The 25,814-nt window shown below is 36.8% G+C and overlaps 1 long non-coding RNA gene across 1 annotated transcript in view; it reads left to right on the top strand.

Moving 5' to 3' along the window:
• The first annotated feature begins 13,384 nt into the window (after positions 1-13,384).
• LOC141577372 (uncharacterized) overlaps positions 13,385-25,814 on the top strand; it is a 337,252-nt gene continuing 324,822 nt past the window's right edge. The window contains exons 1-2 of the long non-coding RNA XR_012506251.1: positions 13,385-13,586; positions 14,112-14,327. This is a non-coding gene — a long non-coding RNA (uncharacterized LOC141577372). The remainder of the gene's footprint in view (positions 13,587-14,111; positions 14,328-25,814) is intronic.

The following is a 25,814-nucleotide window of genomic DNA, read 5'->3' as shown; positions in this document are numbered from 1 at the left end:
TGATATTGTCTCTCATGTAGAAGAAGTTTCTTATTTTAATGAAGTCTAGCTCAATCAATTCTTTCTTTCATGGATTGGGCCTTGGTGTTATATATAAAAAGTCATTGCCATCCCCAAGGTCATATAGGTTTTCTTGTTATCTTTAAGGAGTTTTATAGTTTTGCATTTTGCATTTAGGTCTGTGATCCATTTTGAACTCATTTTTGTGAAAGGTATAAGCTCTGTATCTAAATTTGGCTTTTACACATTCGTGTCCAGCTGTTCCAGCACCATTTGTTAAAAAGATTATCTTTGCTCCATTATATTGCCTTTGGTCCTTTGTTAAAGATCATTTGACTGTATTTATGTGGGCTATTTCTGGGCTCCCTATTCTGTTCCATTGATCTATTTGTTCTTTCATACTGTCTTGATTACTGTAGCTTTGTAGTAAGTCTTAAACTCAGAATAATGTCAGTCATCTACTTTGTTCTTACCCTTCAGTAGTGAGTTGTCTATTCCGGGACCTTTATTTCTCTATGTAAACTTTAGAATAATTTTGTCAACATCCACAAAATAACTTGCTAGGGTTTTGTATTGGGACTGCATCAAATCTATAGATAAAGTTGGAAAAAACTGACATCTTGACAGTATCTTCTTATGCACAAATATGAAACATTGCTCCATTTATTTAGTTCTCCTTTAGTATCTTTTATGAAAGTTTTGTATTTTTCCTCATATAGATCTTGTACGTATTTTGTTATTTTTATACCTAAGTATGTCATTTTTTACATGCCAGTGTAAATGGTAGTATGTTTTTAATTTTCAGTTTCAAATTCCTCTTGTTCATTTTTGGTATATAGGGAACCAATTGACTTTTGTATACTGACATCATATTCTGCAGTTTTTTTGTAATCACTTATTAGGTCCAAGAGGTTTTTTGGTCAATTCTTTTGGATTTTCTACATAGATGATCATGTTGTCTATGAACAAAGATAATTTTATTTCTTCCCTCCCATCCCCTCCCCTCCCCTCCTCTCCTCTCCTGTTTCATTGCATTAGTTACAACTTCTAGGATGATGTGGAAAAGCAGTGGTGAAAGGAGACATCCTTGCTTTGTTTCTAGCCTTAGCAGAAAACTCACCATTAAGTATGACGATAGCTGTAGATTTTTGTAGGTGTTCTTTACCAAGTTGAGGAAGTTCTATTCCTACTTTTCTGAGTGTTTTTTTTTTTTTATCATGAATAGGTGTTAGATTTTGTCAAATGCTTTGTCTGCATCTATTGATGTAATTAGGTGACTTTTCTTTTTTAGTCTATTTATGTGGTGGATTACATTAATTAATTTTGAAATGTTGAACCAGCCTTGCATACCTGGAATAAATATATGGCATCATGGTGTATAGTTCTTTTCATACATTGTTGGATTTGATTTGCTAATATTTCACTGAAGGTTTTTATATCTATATTTATGAAGAATATTGGTCTGAAGTTTACTTATAATGTCTTTATCTGGTTAGTAGGATAGTGCTATCCTTATGGAATAAATTAGAAAGTATTCCCTTTTCTATTTTCTGGAAGAGATTTTGGAGAATTGTTGTATCTTCCTTAAATGTTTGGTAGAATTCGCCAGTGTACACATCTAGGCCTAGAGCTTTTGCTTTTGGAAGGTTATCAATTATTGATTCAATTTCTTTAGCTGTTAAAAGTCTATCCAGATTGTCTGTTTTTCTTGTGTGAGTTTTGACTGATTATTTCTTTCAACAAATTGGTCCATTTCCCCTCTTTCTGCCAGAAGCATGAAAGGATTTGTCTCTGATATTCACTGTGAAAACCTGATAGAGCTCCAGGAAATAAAACTCACCAAAGTGTTGAGGCCTCCTGATGACTGTGTCCCCCTGGTGTTGTAATTCTCAGAGTTGGTCACACTGAACTTCCATAAATTCATTGATTACAGTTCAGTCTTTATTACCCTGGCACTGGTTTCCAAGGAGGTTTCTGTTCCACCTGTCTGTCTCTCTAACTTGGGAGGCACCAGTTTACCCTGTGACCTCTCTTCTCTGAGAGATCTAAGAAGAGTTGTGGTTTTTCAACATAGCTTCTTACTTGTTGTTAGGATGGAGTGGTGACTTTTAAGCTCCTTATATGCTGGACTGGAAATGGGAAGGAACCTTGGACTTTTGACCTAACCTTGGTATTCTTTCCTGTGTACTACAACTGTCTCATATGGACTGAATTTTGTAGAGAGAGTAACACTCATGGCCATACCTTATATTATTGTTCATCTTCTATGAGTTAATAACCTTATTTCATACCTTGGAATCCACTCATCAACAATCTTGTCATCTGCCCTTTCATGTTTTCTTGCCTAATTGAAATAAAACTTGGAGCCATACTAATTTCATTCAACTTGTAATAGGATGATATGGATGCAATTTTAACGAAAAAGTTTTAGTTTTTAGCAAAAAATTAATGTATATAGTCTGCTTAGTATGGTAAAGGGACTGACTATGTCTTATTCTTCACTACACCTCACCTTTCACATCTTGATGACTAGGACAAGGTTAGTATAGTTTTTAAGGGGATGACGATTCTTCTGATCATAAAAGTACACTTCAGTTTACCCAATATATTTGTTATAAAATGATACGTATGCACTGTTATTTTACAAATACATATTGTGTCAAAAGTATATTTCTTTTGGGAAAGTCCAGGGAGAATATTAATGAAAAAGTTAATGTGAGCAACATGGGATTTTTGTTAAGATGGCGATTCCAAATTGACAAGTAAATGAAGATCTGTAAAGGGAGGCAAGCAGGATAATGTGAAGAAGAGATATTTATTTTCCTAAGAATTGATGTATTTTGGAAAAGTTCATGATAGTAATTCAACCAAATAGCATTTATTTGTGATCAAACAGCCAAATGAAACTGCCTGAGATATTGCAAAATAATTGAGTATAAAATAAAGACTCAGAGGCCCAGGAGACGTAATTCTGCAGGCCCACTCCCAAATCTGTTCTCAGTAGTTTAAGAAGGAAATGATAATGGAAGCCATTCTTCTCAAATATTTCCTGAGTGCACATTGGGTGTGTGACATTGCGATGAGGCCCTGGTGGGTAGTGTCTAAGGATTAAACAAAGAGACAAACTCTCAGCCTCTTAGAAGTTTAATCTGAGAAGAGACATTCAAACAGGTATGCACGGTAGGGGGTGATTAAGAATGGAGTCAACCAAGACTCAGATTGAAAATGTCAACACCTTGTCTTTTTTTTTGGTCACAAGTCATTTTGACCTGGTATAAAGGGAGAGGGAAGGTGCCTCCCAGAAGGCCAGGAAAACAGGGCGCTCAGATTCCTAGCTGGGTTTATTTAAAGACTTCTCCTTGGATTCAGTTCAGCCACAAATGATAATGTAACCACTAGTGAATGCTGCTACCCACCACCATCCCCCAACCCCCGGCACCCCACACGTGGGCTTTGTCAGCGTGTAATTCTCAGCACAGGCACAATTCTCAGCCTTCCCCCAACTCCTGGTTTACTTTAAGCTCAAGTTTATTTGTTTTTCCAGTTGTGTTTTCAGGACTTTCAGGGCAGGTAGTTTCCCTTAAACTTGCTCAACTACACTCCCCCTTTTTCAAGTCCACTTAGAAACATGTTCTAACCCATATACTTAGTAGGGTATTTTCTTTAGAAAAAAAGTTTTTTTGTGTGTAAGTATTTCAAGTTGTGGCCTGTGGCATTTATCTAGGAGACAATGCTTCACACAATTAACAGTTTTAAATCTACCATTTTAAAATCAAGTTTCGTTTCAAGTTCTCCCCATCTCATTTTTTTTTTTAAAGCCAAAGAGCACTTCTGAAGAAATCAACATGCGTATTAACTTTACAACATCTGGCTAATTCAATATTCTCGATTTGCCTTTTGAATTTTAATTTAGATGCACATGAACAAAAATGTTTTCCAGCCATGCCTTCAAGTACCAACTTTACTATACATGGTCACAGGCTGCATGCACATAAAGCAGTGAGAGGGATAGGTGCAGAGTGTATTCATTCTATACGTAAATTGCCCCACACCAGAAACTCAAACCTGCATCCCAGAATGCACTCGGATACACAGAAGCTTCAAAGGCAAATCTTTCCCTGAAGGGAATTGGTAAAATTGGAGTTGGGTGAACCTCAAAGGACTCTCGATTCGCAAACATTGCTTATGTTTGGATTTGGAATTGAATTTGGCTCCAGCGGTTGGCATCTCTACACTGTGCTGTGAACTACCCCAGCCACAGAGAAGGGGGAGGAAGAGGAGTAGAATTTCCAAAAAACACACAATAGTGCAATGTTGATGCAATTAAGAAAATTAGAAAATGGAGTTTAAATTGAAAAAGACTGTCTTTATCTTTTGCTTCCTTTGTGATATCCTTTCAGCTCCATATCCTCTGTCTTCTTTGATCTCATTTGCCTTCCACTTTTCCTTCCCTTTCTTTTTCTTATAAGATTGCTATTCAAGCCTGTTCCTCCCTTCCAGACTTTGCCTCAAGGGCTTGAGTTGTGAATTTCAGGGCTTAAAAAGGCCTGGCAGGTTGCAAAACAGTATGTTCAGTATGAGCTAAATTTTGAAAAGAGGAACTATGCATTTATTTATGCATGTATGTGTGTGCACAGACAAGTGATTAGAAAGATACTTAAAATTTTTAACAGTATTTTTTTCCTGGACAATGGGTGGTTTTCACATTTCTTCTTTTTCTTCTCATTTTCATATTCTTCATAATTGAATGTATTTTCTTATTTTTCTGCAAAGAACACACTGTAATGAATGCAGTGTATAAAAGAGCTGGTAATTTGTCATGGTCTTATTACTGATTTTTAGGAAACTTATATTCCTTCCTATGTCCTATTTTTTTATTATTATTACTATTTAGTTTTAATAAAGTTCTTATCTTGTGCCTATTGCATTTTAATTAAAGGATGTTTCATTTCTTCATTTAAAATATTTTAATTTTAACTGTTCGAATGTATCTGTGATTAAATAGGTATAACCTCACTTTAGATAGTGGATGGATTTCTGATATGCTGTGTGTATAAAGGTTTAACAAATTCTATTTAGAAGGCTTTAGAGACATAGCTTTTCTTGCAAAGCAACAAAAAACAATTCTTTTGGAAAAGGAAATAATGTTACAAAATTTTCCTTTTTGAAAGTTTCACAGGCTAGTTTTCCATTAATAATATGACTCAAGGAAATAAAATATATTGCTAAAAAATAACCATTGAAAAGAATGGGCATTATCACAAAGCTAAATATATAAACTGGTAAAGGTATTGGCTATCTTTATGTTTGTTCTCTACTACAATTGAGTGAATCATCTCTAAAGGGAGAGAGAAACAAAACATTCCTCTAAGTCATGGATAATACCTACATTTTCAATCTTCAGTGAATCACTCTCCTTGGGGTCTTAGCTGGGAGATTTCTCTTAAGAAGAAAACATTCCTTTATCTGGGAATGCTTTTGTAATTTAAAAGATTTTACTCTCTTTGCTGGGGTTCAAGAGAGAGATGCTTTCACCCAATTATTCTGATAAATGTGTATCTTTATAGGTTCTGGAAAGACCGTTTATTAATTTTCTTACTGAGCCTTCTGTTGAGGAAGATTAGAGTTTATAGATGGGAAAGCATTTTGGCCACTTGATCTAATTCTCAGAGTGTGGATCCCCAAAAGAATATGAGGGTTACTCCCTTTAGGATGGGCTAAATGGCACAGGAGAACTGGATGATTGGCTACTTCAGTTGGTGTCTGGCTTCTCAGCCAACGGCTCAGGTCTAGAGGAGAGCCAGAGGGAGTGGGATCAACACAATGTTATAGCTCCAATCTGATTTCGCTGCCCTTATCAGGATGATTGTGGTCATAAAGAAACACTGACTCAGACCTTTTCAGTTTTCTTAAATGCATAATCTTCAGTGAAACTCCCTTTTCATGGGCCATGACATAAAGCAAAGCTTCTTTAATTCTCATCAAGAATCTGAAAGGAAGAGTAATCTTGATTGGTAAAAGTCTGCATTATGGAATATGTCTAGAAAGATGGGACCTGATTATCTAAAAAGATGGGAGTAAATGGCCCATTTACTGAAACTAGCCAAAGGGTTTTCAAGGAGAGATGTCATAAATTTATCATGCATCATCGTATTGTGGTTGAAAGCATGAGCCCTCTGGCCAGATAGTCGGGATTCAATCACAGCTCAGCCTCTTACTAGGCCTGAGACTTTGGGCTGTAAGTATCTTTGCTGTGCCTCCGTTTACTCATCTGTAAAGCAAAGAAAATAATAGTACTTACTTCAAATAGCTGTTACGAGAATTCAGTTAGAAAATACATGCATGTCTTAGAACAGAGCCTTGCCACAGCTAATTAGCTATAATAACTAGCTATTATTATTTTAAAGAGAGCTTGGTACATGAAGACAAGGTATTGGAGTGGTGGCGTTGTGTAATGGTTAAGATGGTAGATTTCAGAGCCAGACTGCCTGAACTTGAATTCCCATTCATCTCTTATTTGCTAGCAACCTTGGCCAAGTTACCTAACCATTCTGTACTTCAGTTTCCTCACAGATAGAAGTGTGCTTATTGTAGTACTTCCCTCACAGAATTATTGAAGATGTAAAGATTATTGTAAAGCATTGACACCTACAAGTCACTTAGGACCATATTTGGCATATAGCATTTGGTAAATATTGATATTATTATTACTACTATTACCATTATTGATGTTATCATTACTATCACTATTACCACATGTGGCTATTTGACTCTGTTGCGGCACTCACTTTTTCAGCCTGCCTTTTTATGAGTAAAATGGAAATAGTAACTCTCAGGCGGCTCAAGCACCTTCCTAAGTTACTTTGTATCTCAGAGGATTGATTATTAAGTATTGTCTTTCATCTCCAAACTCACCCTTCCATATCCCTACATTATGGAGCTGGGATGGGGAGCCTGCAAACCTCATTTCTGCCACAGCAACCCCGCCTTAGGAACTGGAGTGTAGTTTCATGTGCCTTCTGCATTTTACTATCGCCAAATTCTTCCTTTGTTCCCTCAGCTTGAGTGAGAGCTTGAGCTTGCTACCTCTTTGACACCTTTGAGTCCTCTTCCTAGCTAGTTAACCACTTTATCTAGACTATTTAGCGGTCCTTTATACTGAATTATCTCTGTTTGTACAACTGGTGTGGTTTCTGGCTACGACTGAGTCCTGATCGGAAACCTAAGGAATCTTAGGTTCATTCAGGAAGCAGAACACCTGAAGCTTATGATTCTTGAAGCAAAGCCTTATGAAAGACTTATATTTCATCTACACTGAGAGAAGACATCATTTTCTCTTCAGCTGCTATTGTCTTATCTCATTACTAACAATTAATAATAGGCCAAAGATCTAATTTACATTCATGTCAGAAAAATGGAAAATTTTGAAACTTCTCTCTGCTACTTTTTTTTTTTCCCTTGAGAACAGAGTTGCCAGAGTTATATTTCAGCAGTGAAGCACTTCGATTCAGCTCGGAGGACATCAGTATATCTCAGTTGCAAAGACTCTTTACCCCTCCTGTTTATGCCTCTGTTTTAAGGGATCATGGTCCCTGAGCACCCCTCCACCCCCCAAACACACACACATAATGGGAAGGTAAGCTATAATCCAAGTGCAATTATTATGAACTCTACCTTACACTGGTTAAGTTTAAATTTAAAGGAAATTACTGTGTTCTGAAACATCTTTGAAAAACAAGAAGGCTACTTGGAGAGAGGTAGGAGTGTTCTGAGACTAATGTGGAACTGAATTCAAACCTTGTTTTCCTGCTCAGTCTTTTTAATTGTGGCAAATTGTAACTTCCTGTTTTTTTTCCAGGGCAGGGACATGGCTAATGAAAAGGCCCCATAAGGATATTTGGACGTCAAATGACTCTTACAAAAGAGCATTTTGATGATTTAAGTGTAAATAAATTAGAAACATACCACAGTATTTGATGTCTCTTAAAGTCTCCACGAGGTTAAAAACGAGGTTAAAAATGGCCAGGGAAGAACTAGAGAATACAAGAAACTTCGTGACATGGTCTATCTTGAAGTAGTCTTTGGACCAAATTTAATGAGTCCCAAAATAAGACTTATTTGCGTATTCTTAATTGATAATGAAAATGTCCTCATTAATCCTGACCATCAAGGAATACAATAACAATTATAGTTAGAATCTATTTCAGCAAATGAGGATGTATTTTTTTATAAGTAAGCAGCCCTACGCTAATGAATATATTCTAAGTTATAGGCAACGTTTCCTGCAATTCCTAAAGGAAGTATCTTGTGGGACAAGTGAAAGCATTTTCCTGTAATATGATGGGTGAGGGTAGGGTACAAAAAGGGGAGAAAAAAGAAATGATTATACTTGCTGGATCCTTAAAAGTTTTTGGATAGTGGAAGCATTGATTTCAAACAATCCGCTTCTAAGTTAAAACAAAGTAAATGATGATGAAGAACATTTCCTGTTGCATTTGTTAGCATTGACGTCAGTACTTCTCATTCTATTAACACTTCTTCGCTAATTTCATAGAGGTCAGTAAAAGCAAGCCTCTTAATCTTTTCTTCTCCAGAAATCCTGTCAGTAGAACTCTTGGCACTATACAGAAGGTGGAAAATTAAGGAAACGCCATATTTTCACAGCACCTGAAGTAGATTTACGACAGTGGACCATGCCCTTCTCCATTCTGGACCTTAATACCCCATTCTGTAAAATGACAGCCTGGGAGAACTTTGATGGCACCTGATTTCGGGCATGTGGGGAGTCAAACATTTTACACTGAGAATTCAGCACCCTTTTACTTTCTCCCTAATTTCTTTTCCTCCTCATACACGGACTTTATATTAAAGGTATTGTTAGTTTTGTGTTGTATTGTTCATTTTCAATACTTTTTTTATTTTTATTTTTTTTTTTACAATTGCTGTGCTTTATAACCATGTTTACAGCCTTTTACCTGAGCTCTGTGTTTACTACATTTCAGTAGTTAACACTGGTCTTTTTATACCCTGACTTCTTTATTCTTGAGTTCTTATCTTTCTGTTGGCTGATGTATATCTTCAAAAAATATTTTAAGACATATATATTTTCTGAGAACTTACAAATCTGAGAATATCTGTCTCCTGTGTTTACAAATCAGTGGCATTTTGTGTTGGTATAAAATTCTTGGTCTCTAAATTTTTGCCCTCTCAGTTCACTGTAGACGTGACTCAATTGTGTAATCCTTTCCTTTCATCTCATTCTTTTCTCTTTTCATCTCATCCTGTTCTCTCCTTATGGCGTCTCCCTCCTGGTCCCCAACCCTCACCCCATTTCAAAGCAACCATGTCTTTTTTCTTTATCCTACAACAGGTACCAAATAGCTTTCTAAAAATTTTCTTCTGGTTCCTGTCATAAATCATTTTAAGGAAATAACCTATTATCTGAGTTACACAGTTAATACTCTTTTTTGGTTGTTCCATAGAGTTTTTCAGCAGTACTAGACTGACTTTTGCCTTGAGTTCTCTTAAGGAAAACTCTGCATAGATTTGGCCTTTAACTAGAGGGGTTTTGTCAGGTTGGGGTAGAATGTTCCCCTCCCTCACCACCTGGCCCTTTGACGCTTGAAACTGATGGAAGGCATGATGACGCTCTTGAGTCCAGCAGGCGTTGTGCCCCGGCTCCCCCGCCTACTCCTGCTGCCACTGAATTCAGGTGGTTTCTTCACCTCCCAGGTGCACCACGTCACTATCAGACCCTCTCCCATGTCCTGACATGTGATTGCTCAGACTTTTAGTCCTCAGATAGGCACAAACCAGCATTTTGATTACTTCAAAAAGCAATACCCATGCTACAGAGAAGGATTTCCAAGTTTTCTGGTTGTTCCTGCCAGGCTTAATTTTCATGTTGATGGGGGTTTTCCTCTTTTTTCTCTGACTTCATGTACATTTTAATGGCAGCAACTCTGACCGGGGCTGCTAGCCAGATGCCATTGTAAAGCAGAAATAAAACGATTGGGCCACAGAGTCCGTACATTTAAAACCCTCTGTAGAGGCTGCTGAACAGCATTCCAAAAACTTGGTACTGATCTGCTCTTCTGTCAGCAAGAAACTTTTTCTCAGGGCTGCTCTTGGATCTGTATTGTTGATGTTTCACAGAGATGACTCTTTCAGCCAAGCATTTTTATTACTGTCTGCCTGTGCTGGTGGTCAGTCATGTTTGATTTTTGTGTCTCTGAAGCATCTGACTGACAATCTTGTATTTTGTTTTGTTTTTCTAAAATACAGTATCAGTGCGGTTTATGTAGCAAAAGTTATCAGGAGTTCAAGCCTTGGTTTCCCCATTTACCTGCTGTGTGATCAAGACAAGTTGTTCAAATTCTCTGGGCCTCCGATGCAAAGTGCTGACTGACACTCCTATATGCATAGTTGTGAAGGGCACGTGAATTGAAGCCTGGATAGGGGCTTTGTAAATGTAAATTCTGTAGGAATGTTGGCAGAATGGCTGAGTTAGTGGGTTCTCCAGTCAGAAAGGTGTCACCTCAGCCACTTATTTGCTGCTGGACCAGATTTCTAATCTCTCTGAGACTTGGTCTCCTCGTCTGTACAAATGGGGAATAAAACATATACGTGGTAATAAAAACATGGAGATAAAATGGTTTTAAAAGCAGAGTTGCTGTGAGAATTGTTAAGTTAATTAAACAAGAAGACCATGAGACAAAAGTGGCTCTAATGCCCTGGTGCCTACCTCAGCAAAGCACAGCACAGTCTAAGCCTGTAAATGCTTCACGGTTGCAGAATCAAAACGCTAAGGACAACCAATTCCACACGGCCAGCTAGGCTTTCAGCTGCCTCCACATCCTTTCCTTTCTTGCTTTTGGACCTTCTCTATGTAAGTCTCCCCTGCCGCACTTCCTTGCACCTGTCAAAGGAGTGCTTCTAACCACTTCCAGTTTGGTGCTGCACAATTCGATCAATTTTTACTCAGATAAACTCTTAAAAATTTTAATATGACTCTGTTCATCTTTTTTGAAGGTTAAATGAGGAAGTGAATGTAAAGATCTCTGCACAAAATAAGTACCCAGCAAAGGTTAGTCATTGTTAGAGTCATTACGTTCTATGCCAGGATATATGCCAGTGTTTGTTATCAGGAGTTCAAGCCTTGTTACCCACATGCACATATATCTGCAGGAGCAGAATCTAAGTAAACCAAAATACAGCAATTTCATTTACCTATTTCCTTTCCCTCCTAGACTCTGACTCTTATTCTAGACTATGACTCTATTCTGAAACACTGATTTAGTTCCTTTTTTTCTTCTTTCTTCTTCATCTTTTTCTTCTGTTGTTCTGTTTTCTTTTGTTTCATAAAAAGCTGGCTGACAGTTTGCAAGTTTATTTGCAGAGGAATGTCCTTTGTTTTCCTCATCTCAGTCTCACACACAGTAAAACAACAACAACAAAAAATCTCACAGACAAAAGCCAAAACTTACCACTCCTTTTCTTCTACCCAAAATTCCAAATAATTCTTTTAAAAATTATCCCACAAAAATATTTATGTTATCTTTTTTTATTCTTTTGTTATATGGTTGCAGAAAAATTATTTTACCCATTGATTTTACCTGGATTTACTTCTCAGGTCCTTAATAGTCTGGTGTTGAAGGGAAATGATATATAAGATTTGGGGGAGGATTGTAAGAAGTACAATATGAAACATGTCTTAGCAGAGTCCCTGGCACATGGAGGGAGCTCACTCTGGTGTGCTGCATTGTTTCGTTTGTAGCGATGAATAGAGAACAGGTGATCTCCACCTTTGGGCCTTGCAGCAGTTACTTGTTGCTTGCTCATAGTAGCACCTGGGGATCAGCTGAGGCCGTTGTTGTGATGGCATCTCAGCCCAACTTCTCCCTCTGCCTAGTTCAACTTCCTTCACTGCCCCCTAGGCAGTGAGCTTCTGGCACTCTCCAGTAATCTCCCTGTATGCAAATCTCTGCCTCTTAATCAACTTCCTGTGGAACACAATTTGCAACACAACACTCCCTACATAAAAGCCTGCATGGATATCTATGGATTCCAGGATGAAGTCCAAATTCTTTAGCAGGTCTTCCAGGGCCCTTCTCAGTCTGACCTCAAACTACTTCTCTTGAATCTTCCCTGAGAATATTTTGCCCCTGTACTTCTGCCACAGGTCACGTTTCTCCCTGCCCACAATAAATGATACTCTTAATTCATACTTTTCTTCTTCTGCCAATGGCTGTTCATCTTTTATCTACCCGATAAATTCTTAAGTGAAATATCACTTTTGAAGTTCAGTTTCTTCCATTGTTTCTATAGAGTGTCTAATGCTTGCTTTGGCCATCACACTTAAATGTCAGGTGATGAACTCAGAGAACCATGACCTTAAACCACCAGTGACCCATCCACCCTGCCGCATGTGCTGCGCATGGAATTTGTTATCTGCTTACCCATCCTTATGCCCTTGCCTTAGTCTTAGCCAGTCCTGCCAGCTCTGATCAGGAATTTGTCCCGGGCTTTTGGTCTCTGTTTGGTCTTGAGGATTCCTTTATCTTCGATTTGATGCCTGACTTCCATTCAGTCACAGCAGCTACTCAGTTCCTTTCAAAAGGTTTTGATTTCTTCCTTTCTCCTCAGTATGTATGACTTCTCTTTCCCATTTTCAGCTTTCTCATTGTCATTCAATTGACAGAATAAATGCTATTAGAATCCTGACTCTCAAACTAGGAGCAGGGAACATTTTTAATGTCTTGATTTACATGTGATTGTGGACTCCCTGAGCAGAAGGACTCTGATGTATCTTTGTGTTTCCATTTCCTAGCTCAGGGCCTGAACTGAGTAGGTGCCAGTATGATGTGTTTATAGGGTGGAAGATCATCAGATTATGGAGGCTCTTCATCAGCTATGCTAAAGTGAGAACCTAACACAAGGACATTTATGTGGGCACATAACTGAATTGTTTGGAATCTGATATTCTAAGAGGCAGGCTAGTACAGCAAAGCACCATTATTATGATACAAGGGATGTTTAAGGCAATTGTCAGTAAATGTTTCTGTGCAAAGAACCTCCCATATTGCAGACCCTGAGCTGAATGCTATGATGATTTAAAAATAAAATCTCCAGGGATTATATGCCCAATGTGCTCACAGTCTTATGAGTCTGACAAGAAATTCCTACAAAACAGATTAGAAAGGAAAGTATTTCAAGAGAGAGTTACTGATTATAGAACCTGGAAGCTGGGAGAAAGGGAAGAGGATGGGAATCTGGAAGGAAGTGGGATCAGAACTGAATTTTATTTTATCACCATCCTCACTGCATTGTGCTTCTTTAAGGCAAAAACCATGTCTTATTTATATTTATATTTACAGTGTGTCCTTGCACATCTCCAAATAATTCCCTGATGGAGAGTCTGGCACATATTTGGATTATCATGAATATTGGATGTATGATCATTGAAAGCCTAGAGAATCAAGCATAAAGGATGGACAGGAATCCTGAAGAACTGGCACTGGGGAACAGCATTGGAAACAGTCTCCTTAGGCCTCCACTACTGGCTTCACTGGCCCTGGACACTTTTGGTCTGTGTCTCTAGATTATCAATGCTCCCACCTCCTTTGTACATAATTTCCCAAATGACCCTGCATCTTTGCATCACTCCTCTGAGATCCAGTGTTCCAGAGAGGCACATGCTATTCTTTGATTGGCTAAGCCAAGCCTACGTCATGGGCTGATGTCCCAGCCTGTGGGGACGGCAGATGGGAAGAGTTGTTGATTTCATAGTGGAAACAAGTTCCTACCTGTCCTTGGGACTCACCCTATAGTGATTCCCTCTCCTACTCCCTGCCCCTATATAGGAAGGACATATAGATGTTGCTTAGTCAAAGATGACAAATGTTCATAAAGGGATGATTAGTTATGAACTTAGGCTTTTGGACAACGTGTGTACATTTTCTAATTCTGCCAGTCAACTATGGACTGCACCCACCAAAAAGGCTTAGAAGTGGATAATTAGTCTCTCACATCTTCTCTAGGGCTCTGACAGTTGGCAGTATTTAACTGCTCTTTAAAGAATGATCCATGAAACTTGTCTGGTTCTTTTTCAGATATGAAAACTAAATCCAGCTTTCTCCTGTTTGCCTGCACATCTGTGATGTGTATTGTACAACCACATACCTTTGTAGTATGAGAAGGTTTCCCCAAGGGAGAAACACATATGGCAAACAAGTGAAATAGCCAACATTGAGTGGGCAAGACAATTGAAATTTGGCTTTGTGATCACCCTGCTTCTTCTGAATCATTGAAAGAGTCGGCTTCTAGAGGTAACAGACATGGGCAGCTGGTTATATCAGCCATATAATGTACCTTTTGTGTGGGATTAAACATTTTTTCATGTTAATGACTATGCCATGTTTTCTTTGGAGTTCAAACTCAGCCTGGTGTCTCAGATGAAATACAAACCATTTTAAAAGGTTAGGAAATGGGCTATTTCTCTGAGAGTTGATCAGTTTGTGCAAAGATTCAATAATGAGCACATCAATAATTTCAAATATTGCTACTTATATTTTGAGTTCCCTGAACACGAGCTATGTTTTTACTAATTTCTATATTGGTTAACATAGTGAGGTTGACTCATTTTGTAGTTTACATCTGAATAGAGTCCCACTTTTCATATCTTATATCTATTTGATTCTCATGATGAGGCTCTTAGGAAGATGAAGTGCTATTCTAATTTACAGGTGAAGAAACTAGAGCTCATAGATGCCAAATGAATTGTTAAGGTCATATAGTTGGTAAGGGGTAGGTTTAGGTCTATATCCTAGATTTCTTGTTTTCAAGTCCATTGCTTTTACAACTAACATCATAATGCAGCCAAGTGAAGGAACTAGTTATGAAATGAGTTTGAGTTGAGACCTCCTGTGTTGCACATTTAAAAGGACTCAATGGGATCTTTTAACAAAAGATGTTTTCTTGAGTGCTTTTCTTGATGGTTATGAAACCCATGGATTGATGTATTTTGACAGAAATGTTACTGGGTAGCTCTACTCCTTCTCTTTGATGAATAATGGAATTGGTCACATCAAAGAATTTTCATACTCAATCGCTGGGATGTAGCAAGAAAGAACCTGGTTTATCTAGCTCTACTTTGGAGGAAGCAGAGAATGTTGGTGGTGAACCTAGCATCAGGAATGTGAACTGAGTTTAGGAGGCCTCTAAACCACAAACTCTACCTGGATCAATGTATAGTTGTATAGTTAATAATGAAATATTAAAGACACCTTGTTCATATAGGTCATTTGAGATACAATGAAAAATCTCATGTTATTCTGTTGCTCTTGAGAAAATAAGAAATAATCAGACTAACCCATAGTTTCATTAACTATGAACAGATTTGGCCACATTAGTTTCTTTGACCATAATGCAATCCATAAATATATTTATTACAATTTTATGTAATTCTGAGTTGGTCAGAGGAACTAACATTTAATGATTACCTGTTATAAAAGTCTGCATCCACTTCACCTGTGTACCTGAGACATGGAGACAGTCTCAGACTGGAAGATCTGGCAGTCACCCTTGGGTTTGGAGGGAGTTAACTTTTGTAGTATCCACAATTACATCCCATTCCCTACCTTGCTGGTCACTGAGGAAACCACTGCTGCTGATCAACCTTCCTTCATCTCTGCTACAGCCACAATCCTGGGATAAACCGTATTAATCTTGTTAAATTTAGAGAGTTTAGAACCAAACTTAGTAAACAAAGGTGTGCTTTCATCTTTTCATTTCTTTATTTTCAAATCTTTAAACCTCTAAAACTGAAAGGAATATATTATGAAGATAAAAAGCATTATTATTCTGTTTTCCCTCAATGTTTTAATGAATCAAATGTTCTATAAGAAGTTGAAATAATAGTATAATAAACATCCATATACTCTTTATTTAAATTCAACAAATATTAACATACTATTTTATTTATTCTTTCTTTCTGTGTCTCTTTCTCGCTCCATAAAATTTTCTGCATCCTTTGAAAGTATGTTGCATATATCATAGCATTTTATCTCTAAATATTTCAGGAGACATCTCCTAAACATAACATCTCCTACATACTCATGATGAGTCATAGGAAAATTAGCAATAATTTTGTATCTTCCAATATTTAGGTCAGACTTAAAATTTCCCAGTTGTCTCAAAAACATTTTTGGACCTTTTAAAAATGTTTTGGAAAACAGGATCCAATCTAGGATCACACGGTGCCTTTGGTTGTTGTTTCTCTTAGACCCTTTTAACCTGGAATAATCACACCCCCCACCCCCTCCTTTCCCCACTGTCTTCTTTTTGCCCCTGATATTTTACATTATGGTGAGTCCAGGCTAGTTGTCTTATAGAATGTTCTGCATTCTGAGTTTCTCTGATTATTTAAACTTGGTATCATTTAATTCATTCCTCTATCCCTTTATTTCCTATAAATTGGAAACTATGTCTGAAAGCTTAATTAGATTGAGATAAAACATTTTTGGCGAGAATGCATCATAGGCGACATTGGATATTTCACATTGCGTCACATCGGGGGCATAAAATATCAGCTGGTCCCACTATTAGGGATGCTAATTTTTATTAATTGGTTAGGTTGCCAAATGACACCAACACTAAAATAGAAAATATATTACAAAGAATTACCGTATACCCTTCACTTAGATTCCCCATATATTTCTGTTTTAAACTATTTGCTTTCTCATTTCATTCCTCTCTCTCTCTCTGTCCCTCTCTCTCTCTCTATATATATATTTTTCTTTCTGAACCATTTGAGATAAATTACATATACAGGCCTCTTTATCACTACATGCTTCAGTGTGTATTTCCTAAATGAAAGGGAATTCTTTTATATAACCACAGTATAATGGTCACAATTAGAAAAATTAACATTAATACAGTATTATTAGCTCATTTACAAATCCTGTAATTTCACCAATTGTCCTACTGATATCCATCGGTATTTTTCTGGTCTAGGATCCAATCTTGAATTACACACTGAATTTAGTTGTCATGTCTCTTTTCATTCTCATTGTATTTCATGATGCTGGCGGAAGCTGCTGGGACAGGAGGTTTCTGCGTGGTAGGAGGCTTTTGTACCTAATGTAGACATTTCAGAGCACATGGTGTGCCTCCTGAGCACTAGACGTCACTTAATGTAGAAACAAACTCATAAGCACAACATATTCCTGATTTCTTTCTCAGTATAGTTGATGCATTGCTGTTATCTGAGGCAAAAGAAACAAGATCTGAAGAAACTGAGGGAATCCTTAGAGCATATCTTATAGCATTTATCAGTGATGTGCTCTGAGTTTAAATGGTTTCTAAATATGTGATGTCAGAAAGAAGTTTTTGCTTATATTCATTTAAATCTGTATTGGGAAGGGTGCAGCTCACCAATTTGTCTTCTCTATGTGACCAAGTTCTGGTACAAGAAATACAATTAGTAGTTGACTATTGAATGGATCTCAGGTAGATAGAACATCCTATCTTCCCTCTTGGACCCTTAGTTCTCTACCTCTCTTTGGACTAAATAAGATTGAACATTAAAATTGAGACACAAGAAACATCTTTAAAGGCAGAATCTTTTGGCTATAGTAAAATACTTTGGGAGTGGTAATGCAAAAGTTGGTTGAATTTACACATTTTTCATACCTCTAGCCATAGAGCAATGATTGGCCAAATTATGATCTATTTTACTGGTATTAAAAAAATTAAGTCATAGAATTTATTGTAAATAAAATAATTTTCCAGATCACTAAAATTTATCCCCATAAATAATACAACATTTCTGATTTTAAGTATCCTGGATAAAATTTTTTTCCCTAAACTATATTATATTACATAATTTAGGGGATACATAGAATAATTTAGGCTAACAATATTAGGACAAACATAGTTTATTAGTTTTTTTTTTTTTTTAAACATAAGCAAATCCAACTCTTGCTCTTCAAACCTCATTAATTAATATATATATACCCTGGAAATACATGGGCTTCAAGGTCAAACTTGTAGTCGGCCTTCCTAATAAGCATTTACTTTCTGCGTAAGGCATTTAAGATAGCATTTGGAGTGTATGAAACAGGTTCATCAAGGGTAGGATTTATATTAGTTAGGATGACTTTTTAGTTGTAAATGACAGAAAAATCTCATTAAACCTGCCCAAGCAAAAAGGAAATCTATTTACTCACACAGTTGAGAAGACTAGGGGTAAACGTGGCTTAAACAAGCCTGGATATAGTGGCTCAGTGATATTTTTAGAAACCAGTCTCTTCCCATAGCTCCTCTTTGTTTTTCTCTGTGTGGATTTCATTCTCAGTCTTTCTCTTATAGTGACAAAATGGCTGCCAATAGCACCCAGCTTGCATCTGCAGAATTCTGAATCTTGAGAAAATGAATACTCCTTTTCTACAAACAGTTTGAAGTAAAATTCCTTAGCCTGGTTTTCACTGGCTCATATTTAGTCACATTTTCATCCTTGAACCAATTTCTATGTTTAGAGTAATATAATGTACTGATTGGCTAAGGCCTAGGATGCATTCCCTCTCAGGAAAACATTCAGCTCTTTCCAAACAACATTGTACAAGAATGAGAGAAGAGCTGATTCTCCTAAATGAAAACGGGTCAACAAAAGAAAGGGGAATAGGTGAGGGATGGCCGAGGAACGTTACATGTCCATATCAGGTTGACACAGTACATACCACATATCGTGACACAAATGGTTCTGTTTGGTATAAAACTTCACAGTTTTACAAAACACTTTCACAGACACACTAACCTTCAAGACAGCCCCACAAGGGAAGCAGGAGGGATTATTAGTCCTATTTTACAGATAAATAGCTTGTTTGGGAGTGAGCACGTTAAGATCCCCTTCTAGCCTGCAGCAACCCATGTAAGGGTTAAGATCTCCTCTGACCAAATTCCTCCTGTCTGCCTAAAGGAAATGCTCTTTAGAGCAAAGCTTCTGCTTTGGTTCTATTTCAGTAACAGGACATTACAATCTTTGGCCTCCTTACTGAGCCGGAACTTCTCATTTCAGTTTTTGTCCCAACCATAATACCTCACAGAGGAATATTTACTGGAATATGGGAAGAGAGGGGAATCTTAATTTGTGTTAGTTTTATTGTTCACGCGTGGATTAAGAACAACACAAGTGTCTTCACTGGGTTAGATAAATATGATGAACTCCATAGAGCCATTGAGGGCTGAAGCAGAAGTAATCATGAGAAGTCATTTAGGCTTCTGCTGTCACTCTGCAGGTGAGAAGACAGAGGACCACACGGGATATAAGTAGCCCAATTCCACAGATTTAGTTAGAAGTAGAGCTGGGATTAAAATTTGACATTTCTGACTTCTAGCCATTGTTTTTCTCCCTATTCCACACTGCTTCTCTTACCAGATATGTCTCATGTGAAAAAAACTATAGTTCATTTATGGGACCAAACTGTTTTATTCTATTTGCAATTGTATGCCCAATGAAAAACAAAACAAGATAAAATTTTAAATGTGGAATATTTTGGCTCCTGAATTTAGCCCCATCCTGCTTTCCCCCTAGGGTGTGCCCCAGCAACCAAGCTTCCTAGCCATTGCTGTTTCACTTTAGGGTAGAACTGTCAAATTTAACAGATAAAAATACAGAATTCCCAGTTCAATTTGAGTTTCAGATACACAATAATTTTTTTAGTATGTCCCCTGCAATCTTTGGGACATACTTAAACTAAAAATTATTTGCTGTATCTCTGAAATGCAAATTGAACTGGGCGTCCCCTGTCTTATCTGGCATGCTACTTTGGGAACCCACTAGAAGAACTTGCCTTTGTTGGGGGAGGGGAGCAGTTAATAAATACTGATTAATGATTGGGTTGAATCCCAGGGAAAGAAAAGATTGGCTCAGAAATTACTTTCCCTTGGTCTCTCTCAAGCTTAAAGCTTTGAAGAAGATTCCAGTTACTAGTTGACCAGAAGTGGGTTGAGGCATGATCTTCCACAAAGAGGTACAGGTTATAATCTGAGTCAGGTTCAACATGAGCACTCATCCATGCTGAGGGGAGGGCGGGAAGGGAGCCACTGGCTGTCTTAAGGTACCCGCTGCCTACAGAAGATGGGTAAACACCATTCCATCTGCTCACCTACATGCGGACCTTGTTTTATTGAAATTGAAAGTCAAACCACTTACATGGTTGCATCATTTATTATTGGCTTATTTCTTTAACAATTTTCTGATTAAGAAAATTCCTCAGAATTAGAAACTTGGGACAAAGAAGGGAGTGATTAGGTGAAGAAACTGACATATAAAGGATACTAATCTACGTGCCAGACAACTCTGCCAGTTGCCTGAAAGTTAAACGTATTCATCCTCCCTTCCTTTCCTCTTTTGTTTCTTCTTTCCTTCTCTGCCTTTTTTCTTTCCTTTCCCCTCTTCCCTTCTCCTCCTCTCCCACAGGCAACCATTCAGACATTTTTGTGTCTTTTTTTATTTGTATGTGTTCTTGCAAAATATTCATTGTATTTTTGTATGGATGCTTTTTAAATTTACAGAAATGCCATTGTGTTACACAGCTCATTCTTTTTAAATTAGCTCAGTAACATATATTTTAAGATCCGTTTATGTTGCTCTGCCTACACCAGTAAGGCATTGATTGGTTACTTCTAACTACTAGATTCTTTTCTTTATCGACAGTATGCTCCTTTAAGGCCAAACTTGGCTTATTTATTTTTTTTATTAAATTAATTTGTTAATTCAAGAATAAATGACCTTGCTATTTCTTTTTTCTTTTTTTATTGAAGTATATTCAATATCTTAGAGTAGCCTATAATGAAAAAGAATATGAAAAGGAATATATGTATGTATATGTATGACTGAAAAGTTACACTGTAAACCAGAAATTGACACAACATTGTAAACTGGCTATACTTGACTTATTAATGTTAGAATCTACAATGCCAAGTTTAGAGCCTGGCACTTAAAAAGTGTTTAAGCAATTTGTGTTGAGAATTGAAAATATGATACGAATAGCAGTGTTTAATTAAAATTTTGGTGAACTGAAAGGAATGAAATGTTAATGAGAGAAGCAGCCAAGAATTATAGATATTAAAGACTCATTTAGGAAGAATTTCTATGTTGTCAGAATCTTTGATGATTAGTTAGGTTTTCTAACTTCAACTTAATACCAATGAGCCATAGTCATAAGTATAATTACCTTGGGACTTCTGAGTGTAGTTGCAAAGTTTTGACATAGTCTTATTTAAAAGCACAGCTTTAGGAAAACAGAAGTGATACACCTAGCACATAAATTCCAGCTTTACTCACAACTGGGGTAGGATTAACCTTTAATGGAAATGAGTTAGTAGCATTGCTCAAGTCCTCTCAGTTCTCCAAATTCAAATCCCTGCTTTGAATCAAATTAAATGCAGAAAATTCCGCCTTCATTTCCCTCAAGTAGGATACTTGAATGTTTGTGTAAGAAAAAGACATTGACTCTGACAGGAACAGCACAATAATCATGGACCTAATTAAAAAAATTTTTTTTGAGGTGAAAAATACCAACAATACTAGTGGATTCAAACTGCTTGTTGAGGGAGCCTCAAACATGCATTTGACTGGGGAACCACGTGAAGATGTCGCCCAGTATGGGCACAGCCATATGAGCTGTGTGTTGTGGAAGAAAAACCATCCTGTGATCGAATGGGGCTCAGTGGGACTTCTTAGAAGCAGGGCTCTAGAAACCAGTCATTTTCCTACTGTCCTTCTGCCTGTGCCTCAGGAAGAGAGAAAATATTCTAAGGACACTTAGCTTTTCCTCTGGGATTCAGGGGACTGGCTGGGGGCTTTTGAGGCAGACATGCAGCTGTTGGTATGAAGGGACACTGGGGAAGTTTATCCTTGGTTTTCTGCAGTTTCAGAAGGAAACTTTCTTACAGGAAGATTGTTTTAAGTTCCTTCTTAAATATTTTTATACAGTTACTAAAATCATGGACTTTGGATCCATACCACCCTGGTTTGCAGACCAGTTCTGCCATTTACCAGCTGAAGGACCTTTTCCAAGTGACAGAACCTCCACGAGTCTCCATCGCGTCATCTTTTTAGTTATTCAGGTGACAAGGCTGAACAGGTTTCTTTACAGCAGAACTTTTTAGGGTTTTTAATATGGTAATGTCAACTATGAATCTCTGAGAGATTGTTAGGGTAATATAGAACTTCCCAAGATACTTCGTCATGGAGTACTTTTTTCTCTCAGAGCATCTTATAGGGCTAAATTTCTGAGCCAACATTCAGGGAATGCTGCTGTATAAGGATGTTCTGGATACTTATTTAAGTCATGACTATAGTAATTATTAATTGATAGATTGACTGAAGTCAGAAACTATTCTGAGCACTTTACATGTATTGTATTTATTTTTATACATTCACCCTAAAAGACAGGTTATTGTCCTTGTTTTGCAAATGAGAACACTGAGGCACAGAGAGTTAGTTAATTAACTAGCCCAAGGTCATATAGCTCTCTTCGGCTATCTAATTTGCTGTTTAACAAAGATCTCAAGTTTTTAGCTTCAGTGACTACATTTTTCATTTTTTCAAGTTCTATTTGGTTCCTTTACAGATCCATCTATTCTTTTTCAGTGCCCTGTGTTTTCATTATAGTTTTCATTTCTTCTTTTATCTCTTTAATAATTTAAGGCATTTATTTTGTATTGAGTGAGTTCACTTTAAAATTTCTGGTTCTTGAAGTGCAAATTATTGCATTTGCTAAGTCTACTGACTATCCATCATTGTAGCTCATTTCTTTGTGTAATTTTAAAAATTTTGCAAGTGACTTTATCTCCAGGACACACGGTTATTTGCTGCTTGCTGCTGTTTATTTCTGGTGCTGCTGGGTTGCTGAATTTAGCAAATAAAAATTCAGAATACCCAATAAAATTTGAATTTCAGAAAAATAACAACTAATTTTTTAGTGTAAGAATGCCCCCAAATTGCCACTTAAATATTATTTAACTTAAATTCAAACTTAACTGGGTAAACTGTATTTTATCTGACATCTCTACCTGGGTAGGTCTTTAGTACCCTGCTTTATGAAAGTCTGTCCATGGAATGATTATATAATTGAGTCCATTTGAAGCCACAGGGACTCACAAGGGTCAGACCAATGGTTATATACTTTTTTGGCTTGGGATTCCTAGAAAATGTGGGTTGTGTACATTTGGTTGCTGTATGTATGACCAAACTTCCAGGTTGCCCTGGGACAGAGGTATTGCCTAAGATACAGGATTTTCAGTGCTAAAACCAGGAGAGTATTAGCAAATGGGATAAGTTGGTCACCCTAATGCCACACCCACGTGTGGGTGGACTGGGAGTCCAGATTTCTTACAGAATCTTTTTTTTATTTTCTAACTCTTGAGAATACAGCAAATTGATATTCTTGATATATCTGAGAGCCTTTGCTTAGGATTTTTCTAATTCTGTTTTCATGAAAAGAAACAGCCTTTTGAAGTTCCAGAGTTAATGCAGGTGTCTCTCCACTTGGCCATGTTTCCTGTTCCCAAAATGGATGTTAAACTCCCCTCTCGTGGCCCTCTGGCTTGTTTCTGGATTTAATACTCGTAAGATGCTGAGCAGGCTGCTCATTAAACCTTCCTGGTCAGACTTTGAGTTTTGCTTTTGTTTCTTGGATTTTATTTTCCTTTCTCTTAAACTTGGCTCTATATTTTTTTACTTATTATATTTAACACAGCATGTTAATGCATTTTTAGTGAGAAATAGTTCCCCATTAACTGACCACCATTTTGCCATAGTGGTAAACATCTCTGTAATAATTGCATTTTCTATAACAAGCATGTAAATAAAAAATTAATATTGTGAAGAAGATTTGTAGTGAAACTGAAACTCTCATCTACTGATGGGTAGGAGTATAAGTAGGTGTAACCTTTTAAATAGATAAGAAGAATTACTAAGTGCCTTAAAAATGTTTACATGCCTTAACCTAGGAATTGATTTTTAGGAAGTAATCCAAAATATAGGTAAAGTTTCAAGCACGAATCTATTTTTTATAATGCTAATTATGATAAACAAAAGTTGGAAGCAACTTGAACATCCCAAAGTGGGAGAGTGGTATCTTACAGCACTTTCATATCCTGCCTGACTCTAAAGCTTATTCTCAAAACCACCAAGGTAGGACCTCATAATTTTATTTAAATTTTAGAGTGAAATGAAAAATGTCTTCACATTTTTGCCTATTTGACAAAGTAGGATTGCTTATTTCTTATTGTTGAATTTTAAAAGTTCTTTTTACATTCTAGACACAAGTCTTTTATCGGATATGTGTTTTGCAAATATTTTCTCTCAGTTTATGGTTTGTCTTTCGATTTTCCTAATGGTGTTTTTTGAAGAACAGAGTTTTTAATTTTGATGGAGTCCAATTAATCAATCTTTTCTTTTGTGGTTTATGTTTGGTTAGTGTTTCTAAGATACCTGCTTAACCAAAGGTCACAAAGATTTTGTCCTGTTTCTTTCAGAATTTTTATAGTGTCAGGTTTTACTTTTAGTGCTATAATTCATTTTGAGTTAATTTTTATATGTATTAATATGGGTTGTGGCTCACTTTTTGCATATGAATATCAAATTTTTTTCAATAGTATTTATTGGAAATGTACCTTTTACCTTTGCTTAAAAGCAAATATGTGAATCTACTTCTAGACTCTATTTCGTTTCATTGATCTATGTGTCTGTGTTTTTTGCCATTACCACATTGTCATGATTACTATGACTTTTAGTAAATCTTTTAATCAGGTAATGTGAATCCTCCAGTGGTGTTCTTTTCCAAGTTATGCGGGTTACTCTCTTCCTTTGCCTTTTCATAGAAATTTTAGAATTGTTTGTTCTAAAATTGTGACTGTGTTGAATCTAGATTGATTTGAATGGAATTGTCATCCTAATTTTATGGAGTCTTCCAGTACATGAGCACAATACCTCCATTCACTTAGCATTTCTTTGATTTTTTTATTTGCATTTTCTTGTTTTCAATATATAATCCTTATATATATTTTGAAGATTTATTTTAAGTATTTCATGTTTTCAGGTGCTAATTTAAATGTTTTTTTCAATTTCAGTTATAATTATTCATTGCTGATATATAGAAATAAAAATTGTTTTTGTTATATTGTATCTTGCAGTCTTACTAAACTCACTTACCAGTTTTAGTAGCTTTTAAAAAGATTACTTGGAACTTTTTATGTGGACACCTCTGTGAAGAAAGTCAATTTTATTTCTTTTACGGAAAGTCTTTTGTAATCTGTATGCCTTTTATTTCCTTTTCTTTCTGTGTTGCACTGGCTGGGGCCTCCCACGTGATACTGCGTAGAAACGAGGGCAGTGGACTATCAAGGGGGTTTTACGTAGTTACAAACGATTTAAAGCAGTTGAAGTTAGAGGGAAATTTGTGTGTGGGTTTGTGTTAAGTGACCAAATGATCCTGGTTTGTGAGGGACTTTCCGAGTTTTATCAATGAAAATCTCGTGTCCTGAGAACCCTCTCTGTCCCAGGCAAACCTGGACAGTTGATCATCCTGGTGTGTGAGCTCTGTGTGTTTGTGGTGAGCGTGTGGGGGTGTGTGTGGGAGTGAAGGTTGAAGGTGGAAAATAGAGGATAAAATGACTTAGTTCTCTTTCTAGACTCACCTTTAAATTACATGGTCACTTCTATTTATTAAGTCTTTCATATAAGAAGAGGAAGCTGAGGAGGTGGAGAAGAGAAGTCTTTATCATTCAGTTGGTTTTGGACACTA

The sequence above is a fragment of the Camelus bactrianus genome, chromosome 4, assembly GCF_048773025.1.
Source record: "Camelus bactrianus isolate YW-2024 breed Bactrian camel chromosome 4, ASM4877302v1, whole genome shotgun sequence".
Classification (NCBI taxonomy): domain Eukaryota; kingdom Metazoa; phylum Chordata; class Mammalia; order Artiodactyla; family Camelidae; genus Camelus; species Camelus bactrianus.
Note: the sequence above shows the minus strand (reverse complement) of the source record. Positions and strands in the feature narration are given on the sequence as shown.